The following is a 27,331-nucleotide window of genomic DNA, read 5'->3' on the forward strand; positions in this document are numbered from 1 at the left end:
TACCAATGTGTCTGCCATTTGATATTAGTTTTCAAAAAATCTAACTCATCTGTGATGCAGGGCAAAGGAGGCCTCATGCTCCCCATTGCAAACTCTGTACAGGTGCCTTTGAATTTCACTCAGTTACCTGCAGATTATGGAAGAGTTTTCTGAAGGATAGAATATATTCCTCTCAGAAAAAAGCCTACAGATGTTCATATCCTGTAGCTATTACTTATATTTAATATATATTATACTACTTCAATTTATATAATAACTCATATATATATATGTGTGTATATACATATCATATGTAATTATATAGAGATATCTTCACATAGTATAACTATAATGTATGTACACATACACACACACACAAAAAAAAAATACCAAATTCCTCAAAGAAAAGTTTTACTAATATTGGCTCTGTAAGCTAAAATGTCAGTACTGAACACAAAAAAATTGCAAACTTGGTATAATTCTGGCATATGTGCTCTTCAATTTACTTGTCCATGTATATAAATGAGAGTCTAGTTCAGATGCACAAGATACTTAATTCTTTGTTCACCTGATGAATGAAAATGTGTTGTATCATTTCTAAAACTTTGGAAAGTTCTCTTCTAAGAATGTGTTCATTGGCTGGAAGTTTCTTTTCAGGGGATTTTCCATTTCAGAAGCAAACTTTATTGTAATTTAGATTTTGACTTCAGGCAAACAACATACAAAAGTATTTTCTTACAAAGGTATAAATTCTTACAGATAAATACTAGAAATGAAAGAAAGAGAGGTGTGCATGATATAAATCTGAGGTATGGTGGTAATTTCACAAAGAGCTATGTTTTTTTTCTATAAATGATTATACAAAATTAAATAAAATTTAGACTATGAATAAAACATTTTTCAAATTCCCTATAGGAACTGTATTTATTTGTAGATGTTATTGATCATAGACTGTCATTATAAGTACAGCACTTATTCCAGTTCTAATCATGAAATGCTTACATCTGTTTACTTTTCAATTTTTAAAAGTCCTATGAATTTATAACATTTAAAAGGTTAATAGATCTAAATAATAGCTTTACTATTTCATTACACTGATAACAATCTTCATAGATAAAAGAATCATGAAATTCATATGGAATAATAAAAGACCTAGTATAGTAAAAACAATGCTAAGCAGGAAGTGTGAATCAGGCGGTATAGCGATACCAGACTTCAAACTATACTACAGAGCAATAGTAACTAAAACAGCATGGTACTGGTACCAAAACAGGAGGGTGGACCAATGGTACAGAATAGAGGACACAGTAACCAATCCACAAAACTACAACTATCTTATATTTGATAAAGGGGCTAAAAGCATGCAATGGAGGAAGGATAGCATCTTCAACAAATGGTGCTGGGAAAACTGGAAATCCATTTGCATCAAAATGAATCTGAATCCCTATCTCTCGCCATGCACAAAAGTTAACTCAAAATGGATCAAGGAGCTTGATACTAAATCAGAGACACGGCATCTGATAGAAGAAAAAGTTGTTTATGATCTACATACTGTGGGATCGGGCTCCAAATTCCTCAATAGGACACCCATAGCACAAGAGTTAACAACTTGAATCAACAAATGGGACTTACTCAAACTAAAAAGTTTTTTCTCAGCAAGAGAAACAATAAGAGAGATAAACAGGGAGCCTACATCCTGGGAACAAATCTTTACTCCACACACTTCAGATAGAGCCCTAATAACCAGGGTATACAAAGAACTCAAAAAATTAGACAATAAGATAACAAATAATCCAATCAACAAATGGGCCAAGGACCTGAACAGACACTTCTCAGAGGAGGACATACAATCAATAAGTACATGAAAAATGCTCACCATCTCTAGCAGTCAGAGAAATGCAAATCAAAACTACCCTAAGATACCATCTCACTCCAGTAAGATTGGCAGCCATTAGGAAGTCAAACAACAATAAGTGCTGGAGAGGATGCGGGGAAAAGAGCACTCTTGTTCATTGTTGGTGGGACTGCAAATTGGTGCAGTATGGAGATTTCTTGGAAAGCTGGGAATGGAACCACCATTTGACCCAGCTATTCCCCTTCTCAGTCTATTCCCTAAAGACCTAATAAGAGCATGCTACAGGGACACTGCTACATCGATGTTCATAGCAGCACAATTCATGATAGCAAGATTGTGGAATCAGACTAGAAGCCCTTCAATATATGAATGGATAAAAAAAAATGTGGCATTTATACACAATGGAGTATTACTCTGCATTAAAAAATGACAAAATCATAGAATTTGGAGGGAAATGGATGGCATTAGAGCAGATTATGCTAAGTGAAGCTAGTCAATCTTTAAAAAACAAATACCAAATGACCCATTTGATATAAGGGGAGTAAACAAGGACAGGGTAGGGACGAAGAGCTTGAGAAGAAGATTTACATTAAACAGGGATGAGAGGTGGGAGGGAAAGGGAGTGAGAAGGGAAATCGCATGGAAATGGAAGGCGATCCTCAGGGTTATACAAAATGACATATAAGAGGAAAGGAGGGGTAAGACAAGATAATACAAATGGAAGAAATGATTTACAGTAGAAGGGGTAGAGAGAGAAAAGGGGAGGGGAGAGGAGGGGAGGGGAGGGGAGGGGAGGGGGGATAGTAGAGAATAGGACAGACAGCAGAATACATCAGACACTAGAAAGGCAATTTGTCAATCAATGGAAGGGTAACTGATGTGATACAGCAATCTGTATACGGGGTAAAATTGGGAGTTCATAACCCACTTGAATCAAACTGTGAAATATGATGTATTAAGAACTATGTAATGTTTTGAACGACCAACAATAAAAAATAAAAGACAATATAGTTGAATAAAAAAATAAAAAAATTAAAGGCTTTAAAATGGAGGGAATAGACCAGTGCCACGTCCTTAATTTCAGCTTGCATTGACATAAGCTGATCTGCTCCTTAAACACACTGCTGGCCTAAGTACCCCCCCATCCAGGCTCTCTAACTCAGAAGATCTGGGGCAGGGCCTGAGAAAGAGTGCATCTAAGAAACTGCAGGTGGTTCTGATGTTTCTGAAGCAGGTCCAAACATGAAGAACAGTGGACCAAAATAAAATTAAAATTCATCTTTAGTTAAAACAAGTCATTTCAAAATAAAGATTTTCCTAGAATTCTAGGTTAATTTTTATAGGCTCCTGAAATCCCTATTCCAAGCATCATTGGAGAAAGGAAATCTGGCTAGGTAGCATTTAAAAACACTGTAGGAATTTAGCTTTCTGTTTCTCTTATGTACAGAATTTCCTTTCATCACATAAATGGATTTGATGTTTATATACGGAATTATTTGATGTTTATAAGGAGAAACAGATCTTGTGAAACTCAGACTACACAAAACATTTAGATTTTACCCTGACAATCTTCTGAAATTCCTAAAGTCAACATTTTTTTTTTATCAGTTCTATGACTTTTACTAGTATATACCCCAGGACACATTTGCTTCATCTCTAACTGTGATTATAGTTTGCTCCTAAGCAATCTATAATCATTTGATGAAAGACAGAAGAAGGGAAGGAAGGAAGGAAGGAAGGAAGGAAGGAAGGAAGGAAGGAAGGAAGGAAGGAAGGGAGGGAGGGAGGGAGGGAGGGAGGGAGAACGGACCAGGGTGGTGAAAAGAAGAAACATATATTGATTTTAAAAAGAACATGTAGAAAACCACAACTTTGATTAATCTCACACATAAATATTCAATATTTCCAGAACATTTTTTCTTTCCTGCATTCCATCCAGGAGAAAAGAAGGCAGAGCTGGCTTTATATGAAGATGACTCTAATCCTACAGAGCTTCCGGAGCAGACTGTCACTGTGCTTGGTTAAACGTTTTGTTAAATTGTTTTAAAATTCTTAATAAGTCTTGAACAGATCCCGTATATTCATTTTCTTTCTGAATCCAGTTCTATACAAAGACTTACAGAAAATCTGGTCTATAAATTTAAAATATTAATTTAAATAACTGTTTTTCCTCTTCCATTGTAAATTTACACTTGTTAAGTAGAATGTCTCAAATTTTAGAGCTGAATCAAATATCTGCACATAGGAAATATATTAACTATGACAAAATAATCAAAGAGGAGAAAATAAAACTTGGAGAAAAATGAGTAGACATAAAATTTGAACAACTACACCCTGGGATTTGAACAAAGAAGAGACAAGAGAATTTGAGTAAAAAGACTTCCATTCTTTGGAGGAACACCCTCTTTTCTCCAGAAGGAAGAAACCCTAACTTGTAAATGAGTTGGGGACATTATCATTTATCTGGTGTGAGCAATGGACCAATCTAATAACTTACAAATTGTGTATGGAGGGATTTCTGTTCTAAATGATCTTCAAATGACTCCCCCAGTAGCAAGGTTAATTCACTTGGTCCATGTGGGTGTGAGTTCCATTTAGAAGGTTTTACTGAAATGATTTTTTATGAGTGCATGATATTTATAGATAATATTGGGGTTCATTCTGACATATTCCTACATGCATGGAATATAATTTACTCTATTTCAATCCCCAGTACTTTCTCTTTCCTTCCCTTCCTCCCTCCCCCTCTTCCCCCTCCTCTACTGGTCTTCCTTTTATTTATTTGTTCTTTTTTTAGTTGGTGCTTTATAGGTACATATAAAGGCGGAATTCACTGTGGTATATGTATACAGCACAATTTGGTCGATTTCACTCCACAGTTTCTCCCTTTTCTTGTCCCTGCTCCCTCCCCTTTGATCCTCTTCCTCTACTTCACTGATCTTCCTTCTGTTTTCCTGGGCTACTGTTAAGTAGCTGTTTTGTTTTTTTTTTTTTTTTTTCTATTTTATTTCTTTATTTCTCTCTAGTTTCCAGGAGACAAAATAAACATTCAACCTTTCACTTAGAAGTTTTTTATAAATTATTAAATCAATACAACTTTATACTACCCTCAGAAAATAAACAATTAATATTTCATTATTTTTATCAGATCATAAAAAGTATCCCAAATCCAAAGAAAATACCAAATAGAATTTGGTGCTACTTTCAAGGAGCCACCTTAAGGAAATGCCTCCATAGGGAAGGGACAGAAGATGAGAGAAGTGTCATTTTGTCACAGCTATAATGAACTTCCAAGTAACAGGAAACAAACGTCCAACACGTTTTTTTGTTTTTTGGGTTTTTTTTAATAAATCATCCTCTGTTTGAAATAACAGAACACAGTAAAAAAGAATTAACCAGGGAATAAGGCATTCTAAAGTAGAATATCTGGCCTCCTATTCATGAGTAATTCATTTTTACTTAAAAGTAGGTAAATAGTAGGCACTGAATCAAAATTGTTCTAGAGTTTGAGCAGAAAAAAACTATAATTGATGAGCTTCATAATAATCAAAATTTTTCTGTAGTACATGCTACACTTCTGTGTAATGAGAATATTAAAAACGGGACTCTAGATCTTTCAACTCTTAGGCAAGAGTCATGAAATAATAGTTAATTTATCCATGTTATTGTTTCCTTGGATTAGGAGACTGAAGAGTGAAATTAACAGAAAACCTGAATAAGTCTCTTAATTTAGCTTGCTCCTAGCGGCTTGATTTCCTTTCTGATTTTAGAAGCAGCCATGCTCTGAGCACGCCTTTCTGAAGAAGCATGAAGGTTATTACACATATGCAGTCCACGGATTACTTCTCTCTGCTTTCATACAATGCTTTTATCCACTCTTCAGACCACCCTGCTTCTTTATCCTACCAATACCCTTAAACTTTATCTTTGGGGTGGCAGATTTGAGACTTATTATCACATCTCTGAGCTTGAGCATCATGAGAATAAGCTGTTTCTTTCTTGCAAAACCTGTAGTTTCGGTGAATGGCATACTGTGCTGTGGGAAAAAGAAAGCTGGGTCAGTAACAATAGCATTGTATATGTTTTTAAAATTTCACATTAAAATATGATTCATGGAAGAAAAGTGGAGAATCAAGCTATAGAAGATTAAATACTGGATCTGACACGTTGTAGCTCTGTGAATTTGAGAAACTGCTTCAATTCTGTGGGCCTTGCTTTCCCATGTTCTGATAATGATAGAGACCAAAATATGCAAAGGAGTAAATTAATCAGTAGATGTAAACTACTTAGAATTGTGTCTGATACTCTGTAAATAATAGTCATTACTACTGTTTCATTACTATAATATAGCAGAGTCCTAAACTATAGTGAGACATTCACAAAAGGCTACCCAGAGGCAGAAGTTCTCGAGCAAATTTTATGTGTACATTTACTGCAACACATATTGCTAAACTCATCTCATATACTACATGTATGTAAAACAAGATCTGAATTGAAATGGCTATATGACATCAACTGTCTATACAAATTCTTTCCAAATATTATAGAAAGACTATGTTTTTTAAGAAGAGATAAAATAAAATAAAAAGTCATAAAATTTCAGATTACTCACAAGAGACTTTAGATATCAGAAAGCTCAGAATCTTGAATGGGGAAATAAATCAGAAAACTTGACCTAGAAAAGGCAAATTGCACGTCAGTATACATAGTAAGTAACACCTACACTGAGATCATAATCCAAATTTCTTAGCTGTCTTGTCAACCCTGCTCAAATCAATGATGGGAATTTTGAGACCTTTCAGTTTCCAATATCCAGGTGTACAAGTAGCCTTCAGTCAACTGTTGAAGATGCCTAATAAGTGATATATTTTCCTCTTTCTTTCTCTCTCTCTCTCTCTCTCTCTCTCTCTCTCTCTCTCTCTCTCTTTCTTTCTTTCTTTCTTTCTCTCTTTCTTTCTTTCCTGTGGCACTGGGGATTGATCTCAGGGCCTCACACATGCTAGGGAGCTGCTCTACCATTGAACCAATCCCAAGGGGATATATATTTTCAACCACTAGTCTGGTTTCCATGATGGGGAAATGAACTCTCTACTTCCTTAGACATGGTGGTCTTTGTGTAAAGGGAGAATCAATGTAAACATTACATTCAAGGGAAATGCCATCCAAAAACTTTTCATCATTTCTAGTGTATTGAATATAGGAAACAAACGAAAATTCCATAAAAAATGTTAACTTGCTTTGTGAGTCAAATGAATGAAAACACAATATGAACTATTTTAATAGCAGCAAATGCATTTGGAATTAAAGCAGTTAGAGTTAAATACGTTTCCCTGAAATCTCACATCTTCACAACTTTATAATGACTAAAAACATTTTTTCTTTTAGGGCTGAGATACATTCCTGAAGTGGTTTGCTTATTTTCAACATTTTGAAATCTTTGAGTTTACATCCCCCCTCACATCCGCAAATATACACACACGTATATATAGTGACATATATGTGTATAACATGTAAACATAGCATATATGTATGTATTGTATGCATCTAATATGCAATGTATACATAAGAATAATATATAATATAATATATAACATGTGTAATACATAACTTTTCTTGTGTATCATTCCATATATATATAAAATTTTGCGGAATATATTTAATAGTTCATAAAATAAATTTATGAAATAGAACCATTCAAATTATCACATATTTGAAAGCTTTGAATAATAGTGTGTGTTCTCAGTAAAATTTCTCTTCCACTGATACCTATTTTTTTAAATTTAAAAAGATCATATAATTCATCTAGCTCGGTAAACTCTACTGATTTGACACATCGCTCAGGATCCTCTACTAAGAGCAGAGAATCTCAGATTCTTCAGGATATTCCCCATACACAGAACAGTGCTGGAAAACCAGTCAACATTCCATAGATTTTGATAAATGAATAAATGAACATATAAATGTATGTACAAATGAAGGAGAGAGTGATTGGGGGCTTCTATGGAGAATCTTTTGGTGAAAAATAATTTATGAACATAATTTTAAAGCAAAATCTTTCAATGAAAGCCTGGTCTCAGCTCAGCAGCCAGAATGAAGTTGATAAAAATGTATGCCTACTATTCTGTCTTCCTAAAAGCCCTCCAAATTTATTTCCTGTTTTTAATATTTAATTTTCTATTTTTTTCCAAAATAAAACCCCTCAGATACAATATGACATCCTCTTACCTCTGTGACCTGCTATCCCCACATCCTGCAACCTCACTGCCCTGGTCCAGGCACATGCGTCACATTGCTGTTCTTCCCAAGTGCCAAAGACCTGCAACCCCCTAGCCCTTTGCATTGGCTGTTAATACCTGGCAAGTGGTGACTCTTAATAATTACAGCCTTAAGAGTTAAAGTTTGATTTTTATATGATCTACCCCTGATGCAGTCTTTCTTTAGAATAAAGATTGTATTATTTTTTCTTTAATTTTCTTTTAAAATTTTTTAAATACATATTTTTTAGTTGTTAATGGAACTTTATTTTATTCACTTATATGGGATACAGAGAATTAAACCCAGTGCCTCACACATGCTAGGCAAGTGCTCTACCACTGAGCTACAACTCCACTCCCTTTCTTTAATTTCCATACTTGCTATCAAAACTTTTGTTCCCTCTGTATGTTATAGAGATTGCTAAAAGTTTACAGTTGATTCCTTTTAACCAACATAGAAACAACACATGCTGCAGCTTTAATAATTGCCACCCAACTATCTAAATGCTCTTAAGGTCTACAATCAATTTCAGGGAAACATTGCATTATCATTAACCATAGTCCCCATGCTATACACTAGTTCTCCACAACTTAGAACTGTGAGTTTTTACTTTTGATGAAGTACTGCTCTTCCCTACTCTTTTTATCTTGATCCTGGGTCACCACCATTCTTCTCTCTTTTTCTATGAATTTAACTATTTTGCAATATGCATGTAAGTGAGATCATGTAATATTTGTCTCTTATTTGCAACGTAAGCTTAATGTGAAGAAAGCAAATAAGCATTGCATGGATGGAGGGAGGCATGATCTTGGTCCTTAACTGCATTGTATTACTGTCTTAAGCTAGATCCTCTCTTTGGATCTTCCACTTACCAAGTGCATAGGTCTGGCTAAGATGTTAACTGAGAAAAGACTGATTTCATCAAACGCAGATCTAGGTCCTTAGAAATTAGTATTGAAAAATTTAGGTTGAGTTTTCTGTTCTGTTTGATGTTACGAAGTAATGTTTTAAACACATGCTCTAAAATCACGAAATTTTTCAAGTGCTGTAAGAATTTCAGAAATGGAAGGAACTTTAAAAAAAAATCTGTCAGATTATGAAATAGATATGTGAGCAGGCTAAGGAACAAAAATCCATTTTCCTCATTTCTAGTTGTTCCTGCAGGAGAATGATGGATGAGAACACTCCTCTAGGCTCCTTCAACATTAAATACTGTTTGGCTTTGGTCCCACTGAACTGCCTATTTTTTCCTGGAGACATCACTGCTCTGTTTTCCAGATGTCCTCCTCATAGGAATGACTTCCCACTTCAAAGCCACTAGCACCCTCACCCCCCCCACCCCGCGACACAAGCTCTGCTGGGTGCCTTCTCTTACAGTAGGTATTACAGAGCCATCCTGCTGAACAAGGTACAGTGAGAATAATTGCACAAAGTGGAGCATCCAGGGGAGGTTTTGAGATGTTCTTTCCCATGTATAACCTGAAATAAACTGGGGTAGAGTGGAATCTAGAGATATATGACTTAACCAAACTGAATGGGTAGTCATCCATGAGTTAAACAAATCAATTTCAAGTAATGAAATAGAAAATGCCATCCAAAGCTTACCAACCAAGAAAAGCCTAGAATCAGATGGATTCTCAGCTGAGTTCTACAAGACTTTCAAAGAAGAATTAACACCAATACTCTGCAAAGTATTCCATGAAATAGAAAAGGAGGGAACCCTTCCAAACTCATTCTATGAGGCTAATATCACCCTGACTCCAAAACCAGACAAAGATACTTCAAGGAAAGAAAACTTCAGACCAATATCCCTGATGAACATAGATGAAAAAATTCTAAACAAAATTCTGGCAAATTGCATACAAACACATATTAAAAAGATTGTGCACCATAGTCAAGTGGAGTTCATCCCAAGGATGCGGGGAGAGTTCAACATACAGAAATCAATAAAGATAATTCATCATATTAATAATCTTAGAAGAATCATATAATCATCTCAATAGATGCAGGAAAAGCGTTTTACAAAATACAGCACACATTCATGTTCAAAACACTAGAAAAACTAGAAATAGTAGAAATGTGCCTCAATATTTTAAAAGCCATATATGCTAAAGGCCAGCATCATTCTAAATGGAGAAAAATTCAAAGCTTTCCCTCCAGAGACTGGAACAAGACGAGGACATCCTCTTTCATCACTTCTATTCAACATTATTCTTGAAACTCTTGCCAGAGCAATCAAACAAAAGAAAGAAATTATAGGGATCTAAGTATGTGAAAAAGAACTCGAAGTATTACTATTTGTTAATGACATGATTCTATATGTAGAAGATCCAAAAAATTCCACAAGAAAACTTCTATAACTAATAAGTGAATTCCGGAAGGTAACAGGATATAATATCAACACCCAGAAATCAAACACATTCCTATACATAAGCGATGAATCCACTGAAAGAGAAATTAGAAAAACTACCCCATTCATAATAGCCTCAAAAATAAATATAAAAAAGTACCTGGGAATCAAACTAACAAAAGAGGTAAAAGACCTCTACTATGAAAACTACAGAACACTAAAGAAAGAAACTGAAGAAAACCTTAGCTCAGAAGATTGAAAAATCTCCAATTTATTAAAAAAATTAACAAAATATAAAGTTGAATTAATACTGCCAAAGTAACCATACTATAAAAGTATATACTTATTAGCCATACTAATATTGCAGAATTAATATTGCCAAAATAGCCATACTACCAAAAGCATTATACAGATTTAATGCAATTTATATTAAAATCCCAATGACATTCTTCCAGAAATAGAAAAAGGAATCATTAAATTTATTTTAAAAAATAAGAGACCCAGAATAGCTAAAGCAATCCTTAGCAAAAAAAGTGAAGCAGGAGACATCACAATACCAGACTTTAAACTATACTACAGAGCTACAGAAATAAAAATACCATGGTATTGGCATCAAAATAGACTTGTAGACTAAAGATACAGAATACAGGACACAGAGACAAACCCACATAAATATGGTTATGTCTTACTAGACAAAGGTGCCAAAAACATTCACTGGAGAAGAGTCTATTCAACAAATGGTGCTGTCAAAACTGTAAATCCATATGTAGCAAAATGAAAGTAAACCTCTATCTCTCACCCTGCACAAAAATCAACTGAAAGAGGATTAAAAACTTAGGTACTAGAACAGATACCCTGAGCGTAAGAGAAGAAAAAGTAGGCCCAAATCTTTACCATGTTGGCTTAGGATCTGACTTCCTTAACAAGACTCCTAAACCCCAAGAAGTAAAATCAATAAATCAATAAATGGGATGGATTCAAATGAAAAAGCTTCTTATCAGTAAAAGAAACAATCAATAATGTGAGGAGAGATAGCCTACAGATTGGGAGAAAATCTTTACCACATGTACCTCTAATAAAGCATTAATCTCTAGGGTATATAAAGAACTAAAACAAAACTTAACATCAAGAAAACAAATAACCCAATCAATAAATGGGCTAAGGAACTTAACAGACACTTCACAGAAGAAATATAACTGATTAACAAATATATTAAAAAAGTGTTCAACATCTCTAGCAATTAGAGAAATGCAAATCAAAACTACTCTAAGATTTCATCTCACTCCTATTAGAATGATGGCTATTATGACAACAAACAACAATAACTGTTGGCAAGGATGTGAGGAAAAAGGCACACTCATACATGGCTGGTGGGACTGCAGATTGGTGCAATCACTTAAGGAAAGCAGTATGGAGATTCCTCATAAAACTGGAAATGGAACCACCGTTTGACCCAGCTATCTCACTCCTCAGTTTATACCCAAAGGACTTAAAATCAGCATACTACAGTAATGCAGCCTTGTCAATTTTTATAGCAGCTCAATTCCCAATAGCTAGACTATGGCACCAATATAGGCATCCCCCAATAGATAAATAGAAAAAATAATATTTAAATAATAAATAAAAAATAATATATTTTTCCCCCTAAGGGAATATTACTCAGCTTTAAAGAAGAGTGAAATTATGGCATTTGCCAGTAAATGGTTGAAGTTGGAGAATATCATCCTAAGCGAAAAAAGCCAATCCCACAAAACTAAAGGCTGAATGTTTTCTCTAATATGCAGATGCTAATTCACAATAAAGTGTGGGGCACTAGAGAAGAATAGAATTACCTTAGATTAGGTAGAGGGAAGTGATGGGAGGGGAGAGGAAGAGATGTGGGGATAGGAAAGATAATGGAATGAAATAGTAATTATTATTTTATGTATATATGCAACTGCATGACCAATATGATTCTGTAACATGTACACTCAGAAAAATTAGAAATTATATCTGATCTATATATGATATATCAAAGTGCAAAAATGTATTCTACTGTCATGTATAGCTAATTAAAATGAACAAAAAATTAATAAATATAAGATTTGATTATAAGCTACCTAAAAGTGACTATTTCTGCTTTAAGAATGTATATAGTATTAGAAAATGATATTCCATGCTAATAAAAACCAAAAGATAGGAAGGGTGGTTATATTTATATAAGAGAAAATGGACTTTAAATTAAAAACTGTCCCAAGAAACAACAAAAAAAAAGATTATTATGTACTCATAAAGCTCAGTTCATCAAAAGGATAGAACAGCTCTATATACACCCAACACTAAAATGCTTATAATATGAAAAAAATAGTATAGAGCTAAAGAGAAATAAAGACTGCAATTTAATAACAATAATAAGGTACTAAAAGAACAATTCTTCCATGAAACCAAAGTTTCTCATTGTCTTGTCAATAAGATCACAGGACTTAAGCACACTTAGACCAGAAGGACAAGTTGCAAAGCCTTGCACACACACCAGCAGAACACACTTCCTTCCCAGAAGTGCGTGGAGCATTCTCTAAGACAGACAGAGTGCAGAGCCACAAAACAAGTCAAACAAAGTTAACAACCATGAAGTTGTACCAAGTGAATTTTCTGTATCAGAACAAAATGGCAGACATTTTACAAATACATGGAAATTAATTACTCCTGAACAACCAAGGAATCAAGTAAGAATTCAAACAGGAAAATTTAAAAATACCTTGAGACAAATGAAGAATGGAAATATCCTAATGTATTGATGGGGGCAAAAACATGACTATGAAGGACAACAGATAAGAAAGACCTCAAATGACTGGTCTAATGTTGCAGAAAAAGAAGAATCTAAGTCCAAAGGTAGTAAGTGGAAATTAATATTAAAAAGCAGAATAAATAGAAACTAGGAAAACTATAGAGAAGATCACAAAACACAGTTTATGTCTTTGCAAACATACAGTAAATTGATAAATCTTAAGCTAGACTAGAAGGAAAAGACAGAAACTGAAGTGACATCAGGAATGAAAGAAGAGAAATTTTAATACTATAACTGATACCACAGAAATACAGAATATCAGAAAAAAGTTCTGAACCATTAAACAATAATGAATTGGACAGACTAGAAGTAATGGGTAAGTTCCCAGACACATACAACCTACCAACACAGAATCATGAATAAATAAAAATCTGAACACACCAAAAATGAGTAAAGATATTTAATTGTTAATTTTTTAAATAATCTCCCATCCAACAAAAGCTGAGGACCTAATGGCTTCACGGGTGTGTTCTACCAAACATTTGAAGACTTAATTTAATCCTTAAACTCTTTCAAAAAACTAAAGAAGAAAGAACACATCCAATTTTTTCTTACAAGGGCAGCATTACCTTGAAATCACAGCCAGAAAGAGATATAAAAAATAGAAAGAAAGAAAGAAAGAAAGAAAGAAAGAAAGAAAGAAAGAAAGAAAGAAAGGAAGGAAGGAAGGAAGGAAGGAAGGAAGGAAGGAAGGAAGGAAGGAAGGAAGGAAGGAAGGAAATTATAGGTCAATATTCCCGAGGAAAGTATGAATTCTTAAGTTTTAAATAACTTGTATTTTAGAGTATTGTTCTAATTGTTTTATTTTAAATCAGTTCAATTAAATTGATAAATTGTTGTAAGTCCATTACTGTGTTTAATTTTAAATTAATTTTTTTCCTGGGTATATGTTTGTAGAAAAAAAAATCATACCGTGCACATGCACTTAGAGAAGATCAACAAAACACAGTTGATGACCTTGAAAACATATACTGAATTAATAAATCTTAAGATAGACTAACTGGGAAAGACAGAAGACTGAAACAACATTAAGAATGAAAAGAGATATCATAACACTATAACTGATACCACAGAAATACAATATATTCAGAAAGACTATTCTGAACTCTTATACAATAGCATATATATATATATATATATATATATATATATATACACAAAAATATATATATATATATCATTCTATGCTATCCATATTTTCAGGCATTTGTGGGACGTTCTGTGGATTTTTCCCCTGCAGATAATGGTGCTATTTACTACATGAGCACAATGAAGGATACTGATTATATGATCAATGCAATAGTCAGGAAAAATATTGACAAATTTTAACATCCTTTCATGGTAAAAGCTCTCACCAAATTAAGTATAGAAGGAATGTACAGGGGCCACACATCACAAACCCATAGCTAATCAGTCTTCATCATGCACATTGAAACATTTCCTCTAAGACCAAAAATGAAACAAGAATACACAGACTTGCCACTTTTATCCAATATAGAACTTGAAGTCCTACCCAGAGCAGCCACACAAGTACAAAAACAAAAGACATTCAAATTGGAAAATAAGAAGCAAAATTCTTTCTGTTTGGACATGATAAAAAGGGAAACAGGGTTTATACAGGAAACCCTAAAGACTCCACAAAAAAAAGGTGTTAGAACTGATAAACAGACTCAATAAAGTTGCAAGATCCAAGAGTGAACATTTCTATACACTAAGAGTAAAGTATCTGAAAAATAAATTAATCTTGTTTATAATGTCATCAAAAATATATTTAGGAATAAATTTAGTTAAAAAGTTGAATGATCTGTACTCTCAAAATTAAGGAACATTAATGAGAAAAATAGAAGATGACTAGTAAATACATATTAGATATACTGTGTATATAGTAGGTATACTATGTTCAGATGTAAGAATCAATATGCCCATACTACTCTAAGAAAAACCTGAAAATACAAAGGTATGCCATCTCTTGTTTATACGGCAATTATTATATTCCAGATGACTTTAAACCTCCTCCCCCTACCCTCAAACAATGATTTATCTTTTAGTTCTGAATTAAAAAATATGTTTTCCTTCTGCTAAATTTGACCTACTTGCTACTTTTGTAGATATCTACCAATAAATAGCCAGCAGGTGTCCTATCTCTCTGCTAGGTGCAGACACCCATCTTGGGTCACTGCTTTTATTTTTAGCAGAGGAGTCTGAAATGTTAATAGGAGCTTTTACATTGCAGGCCACAAATAGAACTGGATAATTAGATGGAAACCCTTTGAGATTAAATATCTTAAGCAATAGAGTTTAACATTAAAAAAACTTAATTGAAATAATATTTGATAAAATATCTCTTTGTGAATCTAAATAGTACTTTCTAGAGTGAAAATTTTTATTCAGTTTGATTTATCATGGAGTAAGGAGGCAGCATGATCTAATGCAGAGTTTCAAATACATCAGCTCCTACACGATCCCATTTGTGTAACTTTTAGTCATTGGGCATGAATTCAGCAAACATTGCTTCTGGGAAAAGAGACTGAGAAATACAATGTGACATGGAATATGATTTCTTTTTTTCTATTATAAAGATATTTAATAAGAAAAGAAAGACAATATTTATTACTTGCAGATGAATGTTCCTTTAGACAAATTCATTCACTCTATACTGATTTAAACAAATTTATTCATTCTGTCTTCCATGAGATACACTCCGCCTAAAAAAGATACCACATTTAAAAGTAGTTTTTAAGAAACACAAGATTTTATAGAAAACATTTCTTTTAAAAATAGTCAAACAACAGCTTAGTGTGTTGCCACACTCCTGGTCTGTAATCCCAGAAACTCTGGAGGCTGAGATGGGAGGATTTCAAGTCCAAAGCTAGCCTCAGCAAGTTAGTGAGACCTCAGGAATTGAGTAAGACCTTGTCTCAAGATTTGTAAAAAGCACTCAGTGTTAAAGTACTCCTGTGCTCAATTTCCAGTTGTTTATGTCCCCCACCAAAATTCTAACAATATAAATACGTCAACTCTCTAGATTACAAATTCTAAAACTTTTTTTTTCATTCACAGGAACACTTTATATTACATAAATAGATTGAGGATATATAGGGATTTTGTGGAATTATATATATAAATCTACCACATTACAAATTAAAACTATGAAATTTAAAATATATATTTACTAATTCATTTTAATTACTAATAAATATATTTTGTTCATATAACTAGTCTGTCTTTATGAAAAAAAATACTATATCTTACCATATTCTACCCCCACACACACCAAAAAGGAGAGATAGTAGAATTATATTACAGCTTTGCACATTTTTTTCATGTTTGGCTTAACAGATCACAGCAGGGTTATTTCTTGCTTCCCACATACATGAAGTTTAAAAATGGAAAAGTTTTTAAAAGAATTTTTATACAATTGTGGAAATTATTTGTTTTAATAATAAAGTTTGACAAGTGGTGATTTGCTAGAGTTATTAATGATTAGTTATAATGTATAATCTAAATTTGTGTTATGTACTTTTTACATAAAAATTCATTTTCTTTCAATCTGAAGGATCATTTACCCAGTCGTGATTTTCTCACATCATTTATTACTCATTTGGGATACACTGGTTCCCTACATTATGCAGATACTGGTTTTAGAAATATTTTATTTTTGTGGGATCAAGACATTACATTTGTTAATATCACCTAGTTCTGTACAGGAAATTTATTTATTGATTGATTGATTGATTGATTGGTTGATTTAGGTACCAGGGATGGAACCTGGTACTCAAGCACTGAGCACATCACATTTTTATTTTTTATTTTGAGACAGGTTCTCTCTAAGTTGGTCAGGGCCTGGCTACGTGCTGAGTTTGGCTTTGTACTTAAAATCCCCTCTGTCTCGGCCTCCCAAGCGAATGTTATTACAGGCATGCACCACCACGCCCAGTTAAAATTTAAATTTTTACCACAATTACTCAACATTCTATAATGTTTATGGTATGAATTTGCATTATCTTAAAGTGACTTTCTGTTACTTACTTATACCATAAAATGCACATCTGATTTTTATATTAACACCTTATACACTTTCTCATTATCTCTTTCATGTATCATTATATAGATCATTATATATAATGTATATACTTATTATATATACATATATTTCCATTTAGTCTTCTTGGGTATGTTATACACAGAATTTATATTATTTTTAAATTTTTAAGACCAATATCAATAAGAATAAATGTTAAGAATGAGAAAAATTTTCTAATTAGCATTGGACTTCAAACTAGCTTCAACTACATCCAAAATTAAATGAGGAATTTTATCAGTATCCATCAGTTATTGTGTAGATGTCTTCATAATTCTTGCATGTTAGAATTCTATTTCCTTATAATAAAGACAATTGATTTATTTTTAAATTTTAACATTCATATAAAGTGTACTAAAGTGCTTAGATTTGAGCTCAGGAATGGTGAATAAAATAAATGAAAGTAACAGAGTCCATATTCTGGTGGGTTCATTGTGTCAGACACTGGACAATAGAAATATTCAATATAACTTTTCTGATTACTTTAAAATATCTAGATTAACTTCATACATGGTTTCACTTGTGAAAGAATTTTTAGGAAATTGTAAATGTCCTTGAGAAAAAAAGAGATCTCTTGTCAGATAATGAATTGGAGAATAATTTAGGAATAAGTTTCCCAGAGAATAAGTATAAATAAAAGAGAATTTTTAATTCCAATTGTTAAAAGAAAATTGGGAAGAAATTTCTACTATTTTAATAGAGACAAAACAAGTGGAAAGTAGGAGAAAATGGAATAAAAAACAATGTGATATTTTCCTTTATGTGACCTAAATCACACCACATTAAACACAGTAAGCGTTTCTTGCAGGGCATAGAACCAAGAACAAACTGCTGTACAGGATATTTTAAGGTAATGGTTTAAATCATTTTCTTTACCTCGTCATTATCTGGGGAGTTAATTCACAGCAGTATTTCTATGAGCAGTGTTGGTGAGAAGCCCCACAGCCCAATTTAACAGAAGCACTCCTCACTGGGAGGCAAATGGCTTTCTTTGCTCTCTAGCCAATCAGGGGACTTCCAACAGCCAGGGCTTGGTGCAGGCTGGCCAGGAAGCTGAACACAGTTGCAGAGAACACTGGCCTTCCTTTGGAGGTGATAATTAGCCTTATAATTCATACTGGAGTCAAGGTAATTAAAGATCGGAAACTGTTACTTACAAGTTGCAGAACTTAGAAATGAGTAAATAGCAGCCCAAAAATCTAGATGTGGATCCCTTTGCCCATGCTTACCTGGGAAAACTTGTGGGCATGCAGCTTCAGCATCCTCTGGTCCTCGTGAGGGCTGTAATGCCATGGAACATGCAGTTCTTCCTCCTTTGTCCCCAGTGTAGCCTCCAGAATCGTCTGATTTTCAGAAACAGGGGAGATAATCACCCCACAAGTCAATTTAATAAAACCATAGACAGCTGGAGGATCCAGAGAAAAAATAACTTTCCTTGTTATTTTCCCCAAAATATCTTTTCAATACTGCCTAGAAATTTGATAATAAAAACTTTTGCTTTTCAGTGATCACTAACTCAAACTTTTACTCAGGAAAGGAAATGGCAAGGCAGTCAGCAGAAAGAAAAGGATGTGGAATAAAGCTAGAAAGACGAATAAAGCCATATTACGGAAAAGGACAGTGTGGGGGACTTGGTTCTCTAGAAAAAGAGAGATGAAAGTGTTTGGGGAGAGAGAAAGATATGTTGCCTTTGGCAATCAAAATGGTCTTTTGTGACTCAGGAGTAGAGTACAGCTATATGGAGATCTTGTGCTGACAGAACTCATCAGTGAAGTTTTCTTGGAACCACGTCTCCACATAGAGCTCAAGTCTGGAGAAAGCTGGCGGACTCCCGTTTCCTCATGTGTCAAGGGCTAAGGGAGATAGTCTAGGTGTAGACACAAAAAGGAGTTTTTCAGTAATCTTCTGTTCTGATTATTATGGAATTCTGTGAAAGGTAAGTTTTCTCTGCTTTTCTACTTCATAAAAAGTGACTTGTACAAAGGTAAGACTTCAATTCTGAAATATGCAGAATATGTGCCTGTGGTGGTATGTTTGTGGGGTATGTGTACATATTTATAGTGTTTGAGGATATATATGAGTACTGTGTGTCAGTGTATACCTTTTTAGTTGTGTGCACATGTGTACATATTGTGTATGTATGTGTGTGTGTGTGTGTGTGTGTGTGTGTGTGTGTGTTATTTTCAGGAAGGAAATGGTAGAAGTTCAGCTGTGAAACCTTAAATAAGATTTCACTCGATTTCTATATGGGAAATCAAACTAATAAAACTGTGGCCTGATTCAAAGACAGCCGCACCTATTGTGTTGAGCACATTTCTTATTAAAAGGTTTGTGCATGATTCATGCTTTCTATAGTACCCTGACAATTTTCTACAGCTTGTTCAGAGAAAGTAAGAAAAGTTACTTCATTCTGCCCATGAATCTATACTTTAGTCTGCCAGTAGACATTCTTCAAGGACACAACCATCCAAGGCCATCTCAACACTCAAGGTGAGATTTCAACCAGCAGTGAGCTTGTGATTCTTTCGTATAATTTCTCTGAATATTAAGTATGCTTGACAGTTAATTCTATCATCCACATTTCATCTTCTCTGAACTTTATGTTCCCACATCAGAATCCATCCCTTTTTACAGATGTGTGTACAGTTTTACCTGGAAAATATTTTAGGCCCACAGGAGAAGAAGAAAGATTGTGTTGAATCTCACTGTTTGGGAAGGCGACTGAGCACATCGCCTTCTCCCTTTGGGAGAAGACTTCAGGAAAGAGTGCTTCAGGAAAAAGAAATGGTAACTAACTGGTTAAGAATTCTTCAACCCAAATTATATGTTCTAAAACCTTAGCGTCTGCAATAACGACAGGAAATTCCAGGATCTGAAATGTATTAGTGATCTGAAATTTAAGTAATGTAAATTCCCCCCCAAATGACAGTAATAAAGCATAGTGTAAAATAACATGATCCATAATTTTGCAGATATTTGTAGTTGAGTGCTGAGGAAAGGGAAAATAGGTACAGGAAATATAATTTTAAAGCCATATTAAAATCACTTTTTGCTAGGGTATAGCTCAGTGGTAGAGCTTTTACCTAGCATGTATGAGGCCTTGGGTTTCATCATGTAAAAATAAATAGGAGAGAGAGAGAGAGAGAAGAAGAAGGAGGAGGAGGAGGAGGAGGAGGAGGAGGAGGAGGAGGAGGAGAGAGGGAGGGAGGGAGGGAGGGAGGGAGGGAGGGAGGAAGGAAGGAAGGAAGGAAGGAAGGAAGGAAGGAAGGAAGGAAGGAAGGAAGGAAGTTAGTTTGATCTACTTTTTCCATTATGGGTGGGCATTTGGCACTGACCCATGACAGTTTTCACACATAATCTGCCTTTGGGAAGCACCTGCATCCCTCAGTAAACCCCTGAGTATCACACATGCCTGAAATCCTATATCTGCTATCCTTGCCATTCATGTCTCATCTTGGTATTTAGGGTTCATACCTACTCATGCCTGTAGTACCTCCAGAAAAAACCCTATTGCCTGTAGTACCTCCAGAAAAAAAAAAAAAAAACATTTCTTAACAGTTCACTAGAGAAGATTATAATTCATAGAAACTAAAATTATTTTCAAATTGGAATTCTGTCCAAATACAAATCCCAGATGGATGTTCACGTGTTCCTTAGTGACCCCAGTCTGCAGAGATTTGTGTTTTCTCCACCTGCCTTTTTCATTTATAGCTCTCAGCATAAACTTAATCACATATATTTAACCTCTATAATTGTTCTCAGTATAAATTATTACTCCGACAGTGTTTAATATCCTGTCAGCAGGATCTACGTTATTCCATCTATATATCCCATGAAGTACCTAGAATACTACTTAGTAGGTACTCAAAATGTTCATAGATTTTATTTGGTAATGTCATAAATGGTAAATTGTAAAAGCACTTAATCTCTTCAATTATTAGGATTCTAGACTTGGGTTCTTACTGGTGTGTGAGTCAACTAACTCACTGTAAGCTGAGAGAATGTGTCACATTGACACTTACACTCTGCAGGCATCTCTGTGCCCTGTAGGTTAGAATGCAAGCACATGGGTTCTTTGTTCAACCTAGAATGCAGTAAATGCATGATGAATGAAGAAAACTTATTCTGTCAGATTACACGGAATGTCTGCAAGTTTAAACTCCCACTTTTGAGAAGACTGCTTCCCCAGCTGGAGGTGAACCTAGTAGGTAGTAAAGTCCCCTCTATGTTGGCCACAACTGACTGGCCCTGTGGTGTACAACTGACCTGAGCAATCTAGTCAGATCCTTCCTTATTCTTGCAGAAGAGTAGTTGAGGGAACTGGGGTACAAACAGTGACTAAGGAGGGCACTATGGACTATGGGCTGGGAATGCCACATGCTGCCATTGCAAGATGGAGAGAAGAGAAAGCTGATCTGTGGAGAGGACAAATGGAACAAAGGCCAAAAGGAAGAGAGTCCAGTCCTGTGGCAAGAACAGGGGAGCTTTGCCCCAGCACCCTTTCCTGACTCTGTTTCTAATCCCTTGGGAGATTAATTTACTTCCAGTCCTTAGTTTCCACGAGTCTTCATGAGTCAGTCCTGGGCAATGCCAAGCTAGTTATTAGGGTTCCTCACCACTGTGTTACCAAAATTGTTTTTTTTTTCTATTTGAACACAAAAACTGTAGTAGAGTTTGAACTATAAGATAATGTGGGATATTTTTTTAGCTAGTAGTCAGACAATTTGCCCCTCTATCAGCTCTACCATAGGCTGTGCTTGACTAAGTAATGTCTTAATTTTCTCATTGCTGAGTTAACGTTGTTCATCTTGATGACATGGACGATTTCATCTCCCTACTTCTGTGATTCTGCCACAGCACCAGTTATGTCAATGAAAATGACAATAATAAATTAGCCAAATGTTTCCACATATTTGGACATTTGGTAACATGTGGAGAACATATCCAGGTATTTATTGCATGCTTTAATTTCCACTTAGATTAGTTAAATTTGGTACAGTTTCATTTCAAACTCATTTTTGCAATCTTTCACATTCATGTAGCACCAGACTTTATTTGTTTTATTCTGAGATATTTTCCGAATAGCAATCATGAAATCAAATTTGTGTTTAAATAGGCTTTTCTAATCCATGTGCATGGAACACCTGTCTTTTTATGTCTACAGAAGGCTCTGTCTCATTAAAAATTAAGTACCATGATTTTGTTTTTTTGTTCTGAATATATTAAAGTATCTTTCCCAAAAACATTTATAATATTTCCTGGTTGCAAGTAAATGTAAAAAAAATTAAAAATTAAAAATAAATAAAAACTTGGAGTATGGACTTAATACTAATAAATACAGACCCAAGGACCAGAAACAGAAAAGATGCCATGTTGGGGGGTGGGGGGACAAGAAACACTTATCACATCCAGCTCTAAATTTTTAATAAACCATTCATTCTAGGTTCTATAAAATAGGATCTTAGATGGTTAGATTAAATTGCCATTGTTAATTCAGAAAAAATTTTCAAGTCATAATTCATTCTATTCTTATTTCTTATTAAGCTGCTACAAAATATGTCCCCTGACCCAAGTTCAATACTGTACATAAAATTATATTCCTGTTGTACAACAAAGTCTGCCTAAAACAATGAAAACAATGATTTAAAATGCTGTCATAACTGAGTCCAAATCCAAAATGTTAGTTTTGCTTATGCAGTTATCTACAATATTCTGATTCCATGGGGAAACTCATATTACAAACAGGGCAGGATTATTTGGAAGGACCAGAACTCATGCCTAGAGCCAAAACATTAGCCCAGTGTCTTAGTCCATAACATACTGCCATCCAACCCAGTGCAGATGACCATTTGTTCCTGGCTCAGATACACATAGGCAGTTAAGGAGCTTACTCAAAGGCATGAACCACTCTCTACATGGTGGAAACCAACTAGTCTCAGCATCCAGACTCATCCTGCCATCTTTTAGTTTTTCAGTCCTTGGGTCTGTATTGATTAGTCATGCTCCAACTTTTTATTTATTAATTTAGTATGTTTTTTACATTTACTTATGACCAGGAAATCTTATAAATGTTTTGGAGCAGAACAGCAATGTGGGTGACTGGCAGGAAAGGTATGATAAAAGCTGTCTGATAACCACAAATGGGAATAAAACTAAGAGATATGCCAAAATTGGGACTTCAGAAAATCTATGAACAGGTACAAAAAAATAAAAAATAGTTTAATTTAGATGGTGCATAAAGGTAGTTAGTAGGAAATAAAACTAGAAGTTTATGTTGGAACCAGATTATAAATGACACTATTTGGCAAGCCAAGGAAGTCAAAACTCAAAAAATATCTGAGACACCTGTTTTAGTCAGCTTTTTCATCACTGTGACCAAAAGACCTAACATGAGCCACTGAAAGATGACAAGTTTGTTTGGCTCATGATTTTAGAGGTTTCAGCCTCTATACAACTGACTCCAGAGCTCTGGACCCATGGTGACACAGAACATCACGGTGGAAGCGTGTGGCAGAGGAAAATTTTTTGGGACATGGTAACAAAGAGGCAGGAAGAGCTTCATGACCATGAATAAAATATAAACCCCAAACGCATACCCCCAGTGACACCCTACCTGCCTGCAGTTATCACTCAGTTAATCCTTTCAAGTGGTTAATGCACTGACTTAGGTTAAGGCTCTCATAACACAATCCATTCTACTTGTGAATTTTCTTGCATTATCTCACACGTGAGCTTTTGAGGGATACTATCCAAGCTGTACCCATACCCTTTGTGATTTTTTTTTAATTTTTTATTTGTTCTGCTCAGTTATACACAACAGTAGAATGCATTTTGATGTATCGTACATACAAGGAGTGTAACTTCCCGTTCTTGTGGTTGTACATGACTGGAGTTACATTGGTTGTAACATAGGACGTTTTGTCCAATTCATTCTATTGTCTTTCCTATTTGTATCTCCCCTTCCTTCCCTGCACACCCATTTTTATTTTTTTTTTTGGAAATCCAATGAACTTCTATTCCCCTGCATGATTTTTAAACAGAAAATTGAATTATAATAATAGAAACAGGAAAGACAACATTAGATCCTATTAATAAATCATAATCATCTAAATTGGGAAAGGTATTGCATGAAAACCAAGCTTAATAAGGGATAGTATATGGGCTCAGAAAGGAAAAATTACTTATCATATACTTGACAAAATTAATAAAATATACCTGTACTATAAGATGGAAAGGTTTAATTTCTGTAAGAGAGGGCCAGAACATTTAGAAATATAGTCCCATGCCTTCCTTGTATCCTTTTTCTTTCATTCACCACCTCTATTTGACCCACTACCAATTCAAGGATACTTGTAATCTTCAAAAACAAATGCGATTTCAGAAAAAAAATATATCAAATCAACTTTGATCTACTACTTGAAGAGAGCAAAAATCACCTTTACTGACCATAAAAGCTAATATCCACTGAGCAGACTCTAGATGCCAGGCAGAGTCCTATTCATTTTATAAGCCTTATCTCATTGCATCTTTCCAAAAACACTACATGGTAACTTCTATTGTGTCATTTTCTGAGTTTAATATATATTGAAGAATTTTCCTGAGGCTACAGAGTTTATACACTTTGCTCTTAGCCAAACCCACATGCTTTGAACTACATAATTTAAACACATAACCTCTGATCTGGGGGTGTCAAAAGCTCTCACATGTTCATAGTTTCTACTTTTTCCCTGTGAACCTGTCTGCCCCTTGTGCTCAAATTCTCTTACCTAAGCCGTGTCTGGTGGTTCCTGCCATAGTCCAGGTGGTAGCCTACAGCACTGCTTATCCATGTCGAGAACTCCACTCCATGGCTCCATCCCCCAGGGAAACATCACTGTGTAAAGTATGGCCACATGATGTGTTTTGGGCAATAATGTCTGAGTGCAGTGACAGGAATTCATTCTGGGGAGGATACAGAAGAGCTACTGATAATTCTCCATGACCTATTTCCTTTGCCACAGGAAGGCCAATGACAGAGATAAAGAGTTCCATCAGACTAGCTCTCTGAATGGAGATATGTTGAGTCAAAGCACAGCTGACCTTCAGTGGATCCCCTCTAGGAGTCAAACTCAGTGTCTCTATCTTCTGTGCTAAAATTTGTGCTTTCTCCTTTTTAGCCCCTGTGGATTAGAGACTCTCCTTGCAGCATCGGTTTCTAGCCCAAGTGTTGCTGTAGATCACATGCCCCAAGAAACAGACTTCAGAATGCTGAGGTTTGTAGATGGTGTATATATTGGGACGTGGTCTTTAGAAAATCACATGCAGCAGTGAGGGAAGTAGGACTAGAGGATGGAGGAGCTGAGTCCTGGTGCAGTTGCAGAGAAGCTATTGGTGATATGTTTAGCGATTGGGAACTGGAAACCCCTTGGACTTTCCCCAGTTGGGGAAAGAGGATGGGATCCATGTCTACTCCATGGACCTGCTATTAGTCATGTTGTATACCCTTAGGAAAGGCAGCTTCTTTGACAATGTCAATTTCCGTATAAGGGCTTAACCTTTATCTATCATGGCAAAACTCTGTGCAGTCAGGACAATGGATTGCTTCATAGTCTTAAGTTCAGTAGAACTTTTGCTGCATCTCCAAATGGAAGCATCCCCCTCTCAAAACTGAAACCTGCAAAGCAGACAAGCTTGAGAGTCTCCTAAACGAGAAGGACAAATTGCCAAGTGTGAAGGTTGTAGTGGTGGTTGACTTCCTCAAGAGACAGAGTCACATCAGGACCTCAAGGATTGAATTCTCCAAAGCAGTAAATGTGAATTATCCAGGTGAGTGGGAATCCATGCTGGATCAAGAGACAATGTACACTCCAGCAAGTATGACCATAAAGGGCACCATGAACATTCAATTTATATGTCCACTATGCAAGCACTAGAGTTGCCACTGATATAGGCAGGTGACATAGGTCAATGTGCTCTGTTGAACATTTATATCATATAAAGATGTTCACACTTTATGCCCACTTATGTATGTTAGCCAGATATGCCAGTTTTTACATAGTTCTTGTCTTTGATCGTCCATTACTTTTCATGTCCAGCCATTTACTAAGCAGCCAAACCATGCTTGTTGCCCATAAGTCCAATATATTCTTTTACTTCAGGATGACTTTCTATCCACACAAATTTCACAACATGATATATTGCCTGAACTTGGCCAATGGGAGGATTTCACATCACTGCTGTTTTTGAGGCCACCCTGAGAGAAATTTAGGATCTTCTGTTTTCATTTTGCACATACCCAGAAGACTCATCTATCAACACTGATATTTTTCTTCTTCCATCAGCTGTTCATAAGGAAGTCTCCATGTGGCCATAGGTGTGAGCACATGTAGACATTAGTGAAATGTGGTGGATAATATGGAGGACCCAGTTGCTGCTTATGCAGCTTATTTGTGCTTTTTTTCCTTGTCTATATGTAAACCCAGATGTTCTTTTTCCATTTTTTTTTCATGGCTGCTTTCAGGACAACAGAATATATTGTTTTGAGAGGACTGATATATCCAGTTATAGATTGATGCCTTAGAACACAGGACAGCTAATGCCTTATGGTCATTTTATCTTCTCTTTCCTATCTCACTAACTTTTATGTGACATATAATTGCCTGTCATGTATGCCATATTGTGCTCCCACAACTCAGGTATATACATTCTGATCATCTGGGAGTTGCCATAAATCCATACCATTTTTACCCACTGCAGCCACCTCTACACCATAGGAACTGTTCGTTTATATGGATCAAGTAGAAAGTATGCTTCTAATGCAAACTGTACCTCTTGCAGCATCTTTACTTTCTCTGTTCCTTATCACAATATGGCAGCTCTCGTCATTTTATAAATTAACTGAGTAGTTGCCAAGTATGGATTATGTTGCCCAGAACCTGTAGAGACCTACCAGATTTTCATATTTTTTTCTTGGTGACAAAAGGAGCTAACACAGTGTGTTTAAGA

At 35.1% G+C, this 27,331-nt stretch overlaps 1 long non-coding RNA gene across 1 annotated transcript in view; it reads right to left on the minus strand.

Moving 5' to 3' along the window:
• Positions 1–4,974: 4,974 nt before the first annotated feature.
• Positions 4,975–27,331, minus strand: part of LOC113185304 (uncharacterized) — a 65,525-nt gene continuing 43,168 nt past the window's right edge. The window contains exons 2-4 of the long non-coding RNA XR_003301114.2: positions 18,577–18,690; positions 6,447–6,509; positions 4,975–5,870 (exon numbers count right to left, since the gene is read on the minus strand). This is a non-coding gene — a long non-coding RNA (uncharacterized LOC113185304). The remainder of the gene's footprint in view (positions 5,871–6,446; positions 6,510–18,576; positions 18,691–27,331) is intronic.

The sequence above is a fragment of the Urocitellus parryii genome, chromosome 1 (assembly GCF_045843805.1).
Source record: "Urocitellus parryii isolate mUroPar1 chromosome 1, mUroPar1.hap1, whole genome shotgun sequence".
NCBI classification, from domain to species: Eukaryota; Metazoa; Chordata; class Mammalia; order Rodentia; family Sciuridae; genus Urocitellus; species Urocitellus parryii.